The following is an 8,092-nucleotide window of genomic DNA, read 5'->3' as shown; positions in this document are numbered from 1 at the left end:
ACCCACCCCGCCCCAGGTTGTCTTTTGCTGTCGGGTCCCCAGAGGACTTAGAAGTTGCATTGCATGGAGGATTTTTGTTTGTTATTTTAATTGTCAGACATAGGATAGGCTGTTTAAAATACCTTAAACTATATATTAAACACATAACAAAAGAATATTTATAAACACACTTAGGGTATAGAGAATAAGAAGACAAAGCCCACCACCCACCTTTGAGCCCCACCCCCACCCCGCCAGTTGCTTGGGTCTTTTTCACCATAGTTATTGAAAGATCTGTAGTAGGGACAGTTTTTAAATGTTTAATTTAAAAAAGTGTGTGATTTCTGGATACAAAGGCAGTACATGGTTTTTGTGTTTTGTTTTTTCCCAGAAACCGTCGTCTGTTCGTTGTCCCAGTGGCCCAGGATGACGTGTTGTGTTGTGGTTTTATTGCCCTGCCTGTGGCCAGCACATTCTTTATCTATATGCATATCTATATACATATGTAGGCAGGAATGAAGATTGTGCAACAAACGCTAGTCATTTTATTCGCTCTTTCATGTAACGCTAGCGTGTGATCTCTTCTCTCAATCCATTCACCATCCTCCCCCAGCCAGGGGCCCTGTGCTGCGAACCCTGTTATGTTCCTGGGGGCGGACGAGCCCTCCCCGCTTTGCACGGATGTGGTCCTGCCGCAGCCTCGGCGCTTGCTCCGTGGTATTCCAGACTCTTCCTTCCCGAGGCCCCGGCTGTTTGCACCCCGTGCGCGGGCTCTCAGAGACTCTTTCCCTGGGGGTCTACAGCTGATGATGAGACCCGGTTGGTGGCTGAGTGGGATGAAGAATGTGAGAGCCGGCCCTCCGTCTGTCCTGGGTGTGTGTCCTGCCCTGCTTAGTAAGGAGGCCCCTCAAATGGGGTTTTGTCCTCCCTCCTGGACGTCTAGCCCCTGTTTCCGTTCTCCTAGCCCCTCCACCCTGCTCCCAGCCTGAGCTGTCACAATTTAGATGCTTCACAAGCCGCTCCCGCAGTGGGTGGGCAGAAGCAGGCACAGTCAGTCCTCTGGGCCCTGAGCCCTCAGGCTGGCAGATGTGATTGGAAACCCACCCCCTTCCCTCTCTATTCTGGGAACCACCAGGACAGCATGTGGTCCCCTAGACGGTGAGGGACGACCCCGGCCCTGAAGGCTGCTGCCCCTAGGAGATGGCGAGGAAAGAAGGTTGAGACCTGGGCTTCGGAGTTGGTGGGACCAGGCCCACAGCCTGCGTCCTGGTTCGCTGTGGGCCTCGCGTGGGAGGCTTCTCCCTGCAGCTCTTTGGTGAGATGGGTTAACACAGGGGCCTTTATCGGGATTCGCTGAAATGAGGCTTCGCTCAGTGTTGGCCCAGAGAAGGGCTTAGTAAATATTACAGTTTGTTTTAGTAACAGAAGCAGGTTGAGTTGGGCGGGCCCTAAACCTCAGGTTCGGTGCTTGGCCGGAAGGCCTCACGGAGCACAGCCACGCCGTTATACTCCCAGTTACGGTTTACTCCGGTGAAAGGATAGAGATTCAAATCAGCACATGGCAAAGGCACGTGGGGCCGGCTCCAGGAGAGACCAGGCTCCAGCTTCCGGTCCTCCCCTCCCAGTGGCGTTGTGTGGGTGGCACTTCATTCTCCCAGAATGATGTGTGACAACACGCATGGGGTGTTGCCAACTGGGGAACCCACCCGAGCTTTGGTGTCCAGGTTCTCACGGGGCGTTGGTGACAGAGACACAGCTGACCACCCACATGGTTGACCTCAGTCTCCAGCCTCTCCAGAGGTGGGGCTGATACCGTGTGGCCCAAGGTCCCCCCATAAATCTGTCATTAGCAGAGACCCTCTTGCTTGGCCCAAGGCCCCAGGTAACAAAGACACTCTGTCAGCCAGGAAGTCCCAGGGGCTCCGAGGTTCCCTCCCAGGAGCTTGGCCAGGGCCAGACCTGTCTTGGACCATGCAGGGTGTGGCCAGCGCAGGTCTGCCCAGTTAACCCTTTCCTGCACACGGGAGGAGGAGCAAATGAGGCAATGAGGGAGGTGTTTGCAGACAAAAGTAAGGACCAGGGCCTCCTGGTATGGGCAGCTCCTTTGCAGGGAGAACTGGCCCTTGTCACTGTTTTTCCGTCTGTGCCCAGTCCCCCGCTGTGTACTTTCCCTCTCCTTTTCTGGGCCCCAGTCCAGAACTTGCCAAGGGTCCTTTCTGTCTGCTGCCCCTGGGGACAGAACCTCTGTCACCTCACACAGCTCACCTCCCGTGAGCCCAGGAGACGGGCAGCACTGTCCTCTGTGGCTGCCCCGGGTAGCACGAGACGTTTGGATAGCCTGTCATTCCCCACATGGCTGAGAGGTTTCCACAGGTGACGGGTACTGGGGGTGCCAGTACTTGACAACACACTAACTGGGCTCTTCACTTAAGAGCCTTTCGTGGTGTTGTTTATTCATTAGTGAAAGGTTTTAGTTCAGCCAAACCCCTTCCTTTTATGAAAACCCACCAGCCAAGCCCGCAGCCTTGAAGAACCTCTTCCTCATTTCTTTCATGGCTGGATAGGAAACGTGCTCCTTCAAAAAATGATCATTTTCACATCACTTGTACTTTGCATAATGAGCTGATTTTCCATAGAAGCCCAATTATACTTCTCAGAGGCTGATGAATATGAGACTTAATCTAAGAATCCCACCCTGGTGCCAGCTGGAGGGTCAGAATTGGGGTGAGGGGTAGTCCGTGTCAAGTCATCCAGGTCAGAATGTGGGTTGCAGGCCCTTGTCACAGCCAGAGCTGGCCCTCCAGACCCAGGGATGTCCTGGTTTGGGATCATCACAGCTCTTGAGTGGCTGGGAGGGAGGAGATGGCAAAGGATGAAGTGAAGGTGAAATGCGTGAAGGTGAAAGGTGAGGGCAAGGAGCGCTCAGCCCACGAAGGCCTCCTCTGTCAGCCACCTGCTTGCCAAGTGACCTTAGGAAGGGGTGCTCATGGGGCCTTTGTCTCTTCTTCTGCAGGCTGGGAACGTTCCCCACTGCCAGGCAAGGTTGCTGTGAGCCTGCAGCGCTGGGCATCGTGGTTAGGGTAGTGCCTGACACTCCGTGAATGCCTACGGGCTGCTGGCCTGGCTGGTGGGCTGACAGGTGACCCCCCCAAAGTTGCATTTACCTTGTGACTCCTGGACCCTGTGACAGAGAAAAGGTTCTCTGCAGATGTAGTTAAGTTCGTACAGATGGAGTTCGTTCATAATTACAAGAGGGAGGCGGGTGGAGCAAGTCAGAGAAAGGAGACGTGATGACAGAGTAGAGGTTGGAGTGAGGTGGCCGTGAGCCAGGGGACACAGGAGGTCTCAGAAGCCGGAAAAGGCGAGACCGGGTTCTCCCTGGAGCTGCCAGAAGGGACCAGCCCTACGGACACCTTGATTTGAGCCCATAAGACCCCTTTCAGACTTCTGACCTCCAGAGCTGCAAGATTAAAACAAATCCGGTTGCTTGAGGCGAGTTGTGATGGCAGCAGTACACATGGATGGGATGGGAGGCCGTCATGGCACAGGGCATGGCACGTCTCCGCACACCCTCCCTGGGTCCCGGTGGCGGTGGTGGCGTCGGCTCTGCTTCTCTCTGGGCTGAGCACTCTTGGGGACAGGGACCCGCCTCTGTCTCTGATCCCCAGTCCTGACCCAGCCCCTCTGTCCCGTTTCTGCCCCCTGACTTTTTATTAATTGACGTAAAATTCACATAATATGAATTTAAACTTTTAAAGTGTGCAATTCAGTAGCATTTAGGACAGTCACAGTGTGGTGTACCTGCTGCCTGCATCTGTTGGGTTGTCGGAAAAGTCATGATGTATTTTTTCTATGTTTTTCGTTGCAAAATGCGTTCCTGACTTTTCCGACAACCCAATAGTTGCAGAGTGTTTTTATCATCCCGAAGGAAACCCAGTATCTGTTGAGCAGTCACACCCCCACCCACATCCCCACCCACTCGCCCTGGCAGCCGGCTCTCTGCTTCTGTCTATGGACTGGCCTAATCCGAACATTTCACATAAGTGGAATCTTACACTATGTAGCCTTTTGTGTCTGGCTTTTCTCACTCAGCGTCAGGACTGCGAGGTTCCTGTGGGAGTGTGTCTCCCGTGGGAGTGTGTCGGCGCTCCGTTCCTTTTTCTGGCCGGATAGCATTCCATTGTGTGTGTGGATGGACCACGACTCGTTATCTATTTGCCTGTTGAGGGACGTTGTGACGCTCCCACCCTTGGCCTGTTGTGGGTCGTGCTGCAGTGAGCACTTGCGCACAGTTTGTTTGAATACGTGGTTTCAGTTCTTTGGGGCTGCCTTCTAAGATTTTGGTTATTTTCTACCCTAAACATACACAAGGGTGGACACATGGATGACACTGGCTCTCCCACCGTCTTCCGGATGCGCCCGTGAGCTGGCGGCTGAGTCCCCTCCTGGTGTCCGTGTCACAGATACGGTTATGCAGTGACTGTTGTACACACTCCTCACTCATCCAGCTCTCCTTCCCTGAGTGGCTGTCCTGGGCCACCTGTGCTAAGCTATTGACCTGCTGGGTCTCCTGTTGTCAGAAGCCACTGGTGGGGGTGGGGGCTGTTTCTGCCCTGCCATGTGGTACGGTAGCTACATCTCGAGAGGGGTGGGCCCTGCCAGGCCACCAGGTGGAAAGTGGCCACTGCAGTGGGTCTCACTTTAACATAGTATCTCCTGACCTTGTCACCCCAAACTCTGTTTTCAGTACTTAATTTGGGGGTCCTTATCTAAGTTATTTTCCTTCAATTGAGATACCCCAGCCCCTCTGTGGCTGCCTTGGCTGACAGCTGTCCCTTGTGCCCGCAGGCCGCAGGGTAGGCGGGCGGGGCAGGGGTCAGCAGTGGGAGACGACGTCCCCCAGCCCTCAGTGGCCTGGAACTTCCTTTTTCAGTTTGGAGTGAATTCTCAATGTCAAACACACCGTGTCCAAAGCTAAGCACAACAAAACGTTCTAGAACTGAAAGTGAGTGCCTCTTGTCTCACGCCGGCTGTAGAGGGCCCGTTCTGCAGCCTTCCCGCTGGGGGACAGCTGGCAGTGAGCCTGCGGCCCGATGCTCTCGTGGGCTACAGATTAGAAGGCGATGCAGCTTGGTCAGTAGGTCAGCCTGTTGCCTGAGGGGGGCTCCCATTTCAGCCCCCGACGGGGTCCGCCTCTTCTCTGCAGTGGTGGAGAGCGCACTAGCGCCCAGTTCAGAGCGGGAGAAGGCCCCTCCGTCGGTTGGAGGGTGTGCCCAGGCCTTGCTGTGCCTTCCTGAATCAGCAAGGTGTCGAATCCCTCTGAAACGAATCGATCTCAGTTGTACATCTCAATCAGAGGGCGTGTGGGTGGCTTTGGGGGATCCGGGCACTGCGTTTCTCGAAAGGCCCTTGCCCAGGTACGGTCTTGTCCTGCGCGAAGCCCCAGCGCCTTGTCCTCGCGTCTGTCCTGCTTGCAGACCTGAGCCGTGGCTCCCGGGTTTCTCTCCCTCGGGCCCGAGTCCCAGCTCTCCCCATGGTTTCCCACTCAGGCTGATGATGTTCCTTTCCTGCTGGTGCCGCCTGGCTAATTCCAGGTAATTGGCCTGTGCCTGAGAGAGGAGATTTGGACAGGAAGTGGCGACTTTCATATGCTGATTAGCAGCTTATCCTGCCAGCAAATGGCTTTAATCGTTCCACGTGGTAACATTAAGCGTCCTGGCCACCTGTCCTCAGTGGGTTCGCCGCGGGGGGACAAGCTGAGCCTAATCGAGGAGCGTGTGTCCCTCTCAGTACGATGATGGCGTCCGCATCGTCTGTGTCGGCCATGGGAGGGACTAACTGGAAGACGTTAGATTCCCTCCCAGGGCGGCAGTCAGATGAGGCCACCTTTGAACTGCTGGGCGTCGAGGCTGCGGCCGGCTTCCCCCCGCCTGCTCCCGGGCGGGGGCAGCCAGCCCTCTCGTGGGTGGGCTAGCACGTGGCCCCTCTGTCCAGCCGGTGCCTGCCCATCTCCCCGTGGCCCCCTTGCCCAGGTCAGCATCAGGAGCCAGGTGACAGACAGCTCAGTGAGGAGGGCATCAGTTGACAGCCCAGAGCGCCAGCCTGGCTCAGTGGCCACCGCGTTCCCACGGCTGCTGCTGTTCAGCCACCTCCCACCTGTACCCAGGCCACTGCTTCGGCCTCCAAGCGTTGGCAGAACAGCCATATCAGGTAGTGTGTGTGTGTGTGTGTGTGTGTGTGTGTGTGTGTGTGTGTGCGCACGCGCGCATGCTGTGGGTGCATGTGTGTACGTGCTCCTGCATACATGTACCCGTGTCTCTTTTCTCCCACGCCACACTGGGAGCTCCTGGAGGGCAGGGCTGGGTCTGGCTCGTGTCTGTGGCCTGGTATCGGCACATTGGTGTGCAGACAGCTGACTCCGGACGTAGAGATCACACCAGCTGGGCCAGCAGGTGCCCGTGGTGCCCCAGATCCTTTCTGGGGGCCCCGGTGGAGGTCCTGGAAGGGACGGTGCCTCCTGTGATGAAGGCAGGGGTGGCAGGGAGGTTGCTGGGCCCTCCTGTCTGAGACGTGCTGGAGGGGGAGGGCGGGGCTGACAGGCCTGGTCAGGTGTGTTTCTTTTGGTTTAAGGATCCCAGAGTGGCAGCCAAGGCTGGTGACAGGGCCATCACTGGGTGAGAGTGGGGGTGCTTCATGCAGCAAAGGGGTGCATGCTCTGTGGCTGGTCCCTAGTGCAAGGGAGCGGAGGGTGTGTGTCTGCTCGCCCATCTTGCCCCATGCTGGCCTTGCAGGCATGTGTGTCACAGAGCCTGCCTCAGAGTGGGGGGCCAAGCTGGGCCTGCCCCCCGTGAGTGGCTGAGGCAAAGCTGGGGCACCCTTCCTCCATTGCCCCACAAAGGAGTGGTTGCTACCTGCAGCCAAGCCCTGGCCACCGTCGTGAATGGGCTGCTGTTGGGACTGAGTGGAAGGCCTGGCACGGGGAATGCCTGACAGATGGCGGGGAGTGCTCTGGGTGAGTCTGTCTACACCGCACGCATGGGGGGCCACCTTTCCTCCGTCACCCACAACCTAATAGAGTTTCTCAGAAACACTTGTGTGTGCTTCTCTCTGCCGCTGCCGCAGAGCATGTGGAAGCGGGAAAGAGACACATTTGTTCAAAAATATATGAACTGGCTGTTTCATGCTGGGACAGCGGGGAGCTAATTCATGTTGGGGAGACGCAGGAGAAACAGGGGGGCATCCCGGCAGGAGGGGGGTCAACAGCCAGCTGGAGCCTCTACAGCAGGGCAGGGGCGTTAAGAAGACAAGATGCAGCTGGATTTCTCTCCTTGGTCCACTTCCACGTCTTTATAGTCGTTGTCAGGGGCGTCAGTTTGCCCACAGAGAAGACTGTCTGGCTGATCTAATTGATGTTTATTGTTTCCTTCCTTCCCTCCTTTGCTGTCTCCCATCCACCCCCCAGCTGCTACCCTTCCTTCTTTCCATCCAGCTAACCACCTATCCATACATCCGTCTGTCCAGTCATCCACCGATTGCTCCATCTATATCCTGTACACTTATACATCCACCCAACATTTTCCTGTCCACCTGTCCTTCCACCCCCCTATCCATCCACCCACCCACCCACTTATCCATCCATCCTCTCATCCATCCATCCATCCATCCATCCATCCATCCATCCATCCATCCATCCATCCTCCCATCCATCCATCCATCCATCCATCCTCTCATCCATCCATCCTCCCATCCATCCTCCCATCCATCCATCCATCCATCGATACATCCATCTGTCCACCCACTCATCTGTCCCTCTGCTCTGCCATCCATCCTCCCTCTGCACCATTTCACATGAACGTCAGTTGGTTGGTCTCAATGTGGTGCTATAAAGTGGTTAAGCTCTCAGCCTCCATGGTCTGGCAGCAATGGGGCTAGGCTTCGTCTGCTCTCCAGCACAGAGTCGACACCCCACAGTGTTTTATAATGGGGGGAGGAGGACAAAGGAGTGATCTGGCTGACTTGGGGGGGGGTGGGACTCTGGGCCAGCTTCCTCACGCCCTGAGTCTCCATGGCCTATTCTGTGTGTGTGTGTGTGTGTGTGTGTGTGTGTGTGTGT

The 8,092-nt window shown here is 56.0% G+C and overlaps 1 protein-coding gene across 7 annotated transcripts in view; it reads left to right on the top strand.

Moving 5' to 3' along the window:
- VAV2 (vav guanine nucleotide exchange factor 2) overlaps window positions 1–8,092 on the top strand; it is a 166,924-nt gene that overhangs the window by 85,533 nt on the left and 73,299 nt on the right. The gene's annotated exons all lie outside the window — the stretch shown is intronic.

The sequence above is a fragment of the Hipposideros armiger genome, unplaced genomic scaffold, assembly GCF_001890085.2.
Source record: "Hipposideros armiger isolate ML-2016 unplaced genomic scaffold, ASM189008v1 scaffold_3, whole genome shotgun sequence".
Classification (NCBI taxonomy): Eukaryota; Metazoa; Chordata; class Mammalia; order Chiroptera; family Hipposideridae; genus Hipposideros; species Hipposideros armiger.
The sequence above is the reverse complement of the archived record's forward strand: the minus strand, read 5'-3'. Positions and strand labels throughout refer to the sequence as shown.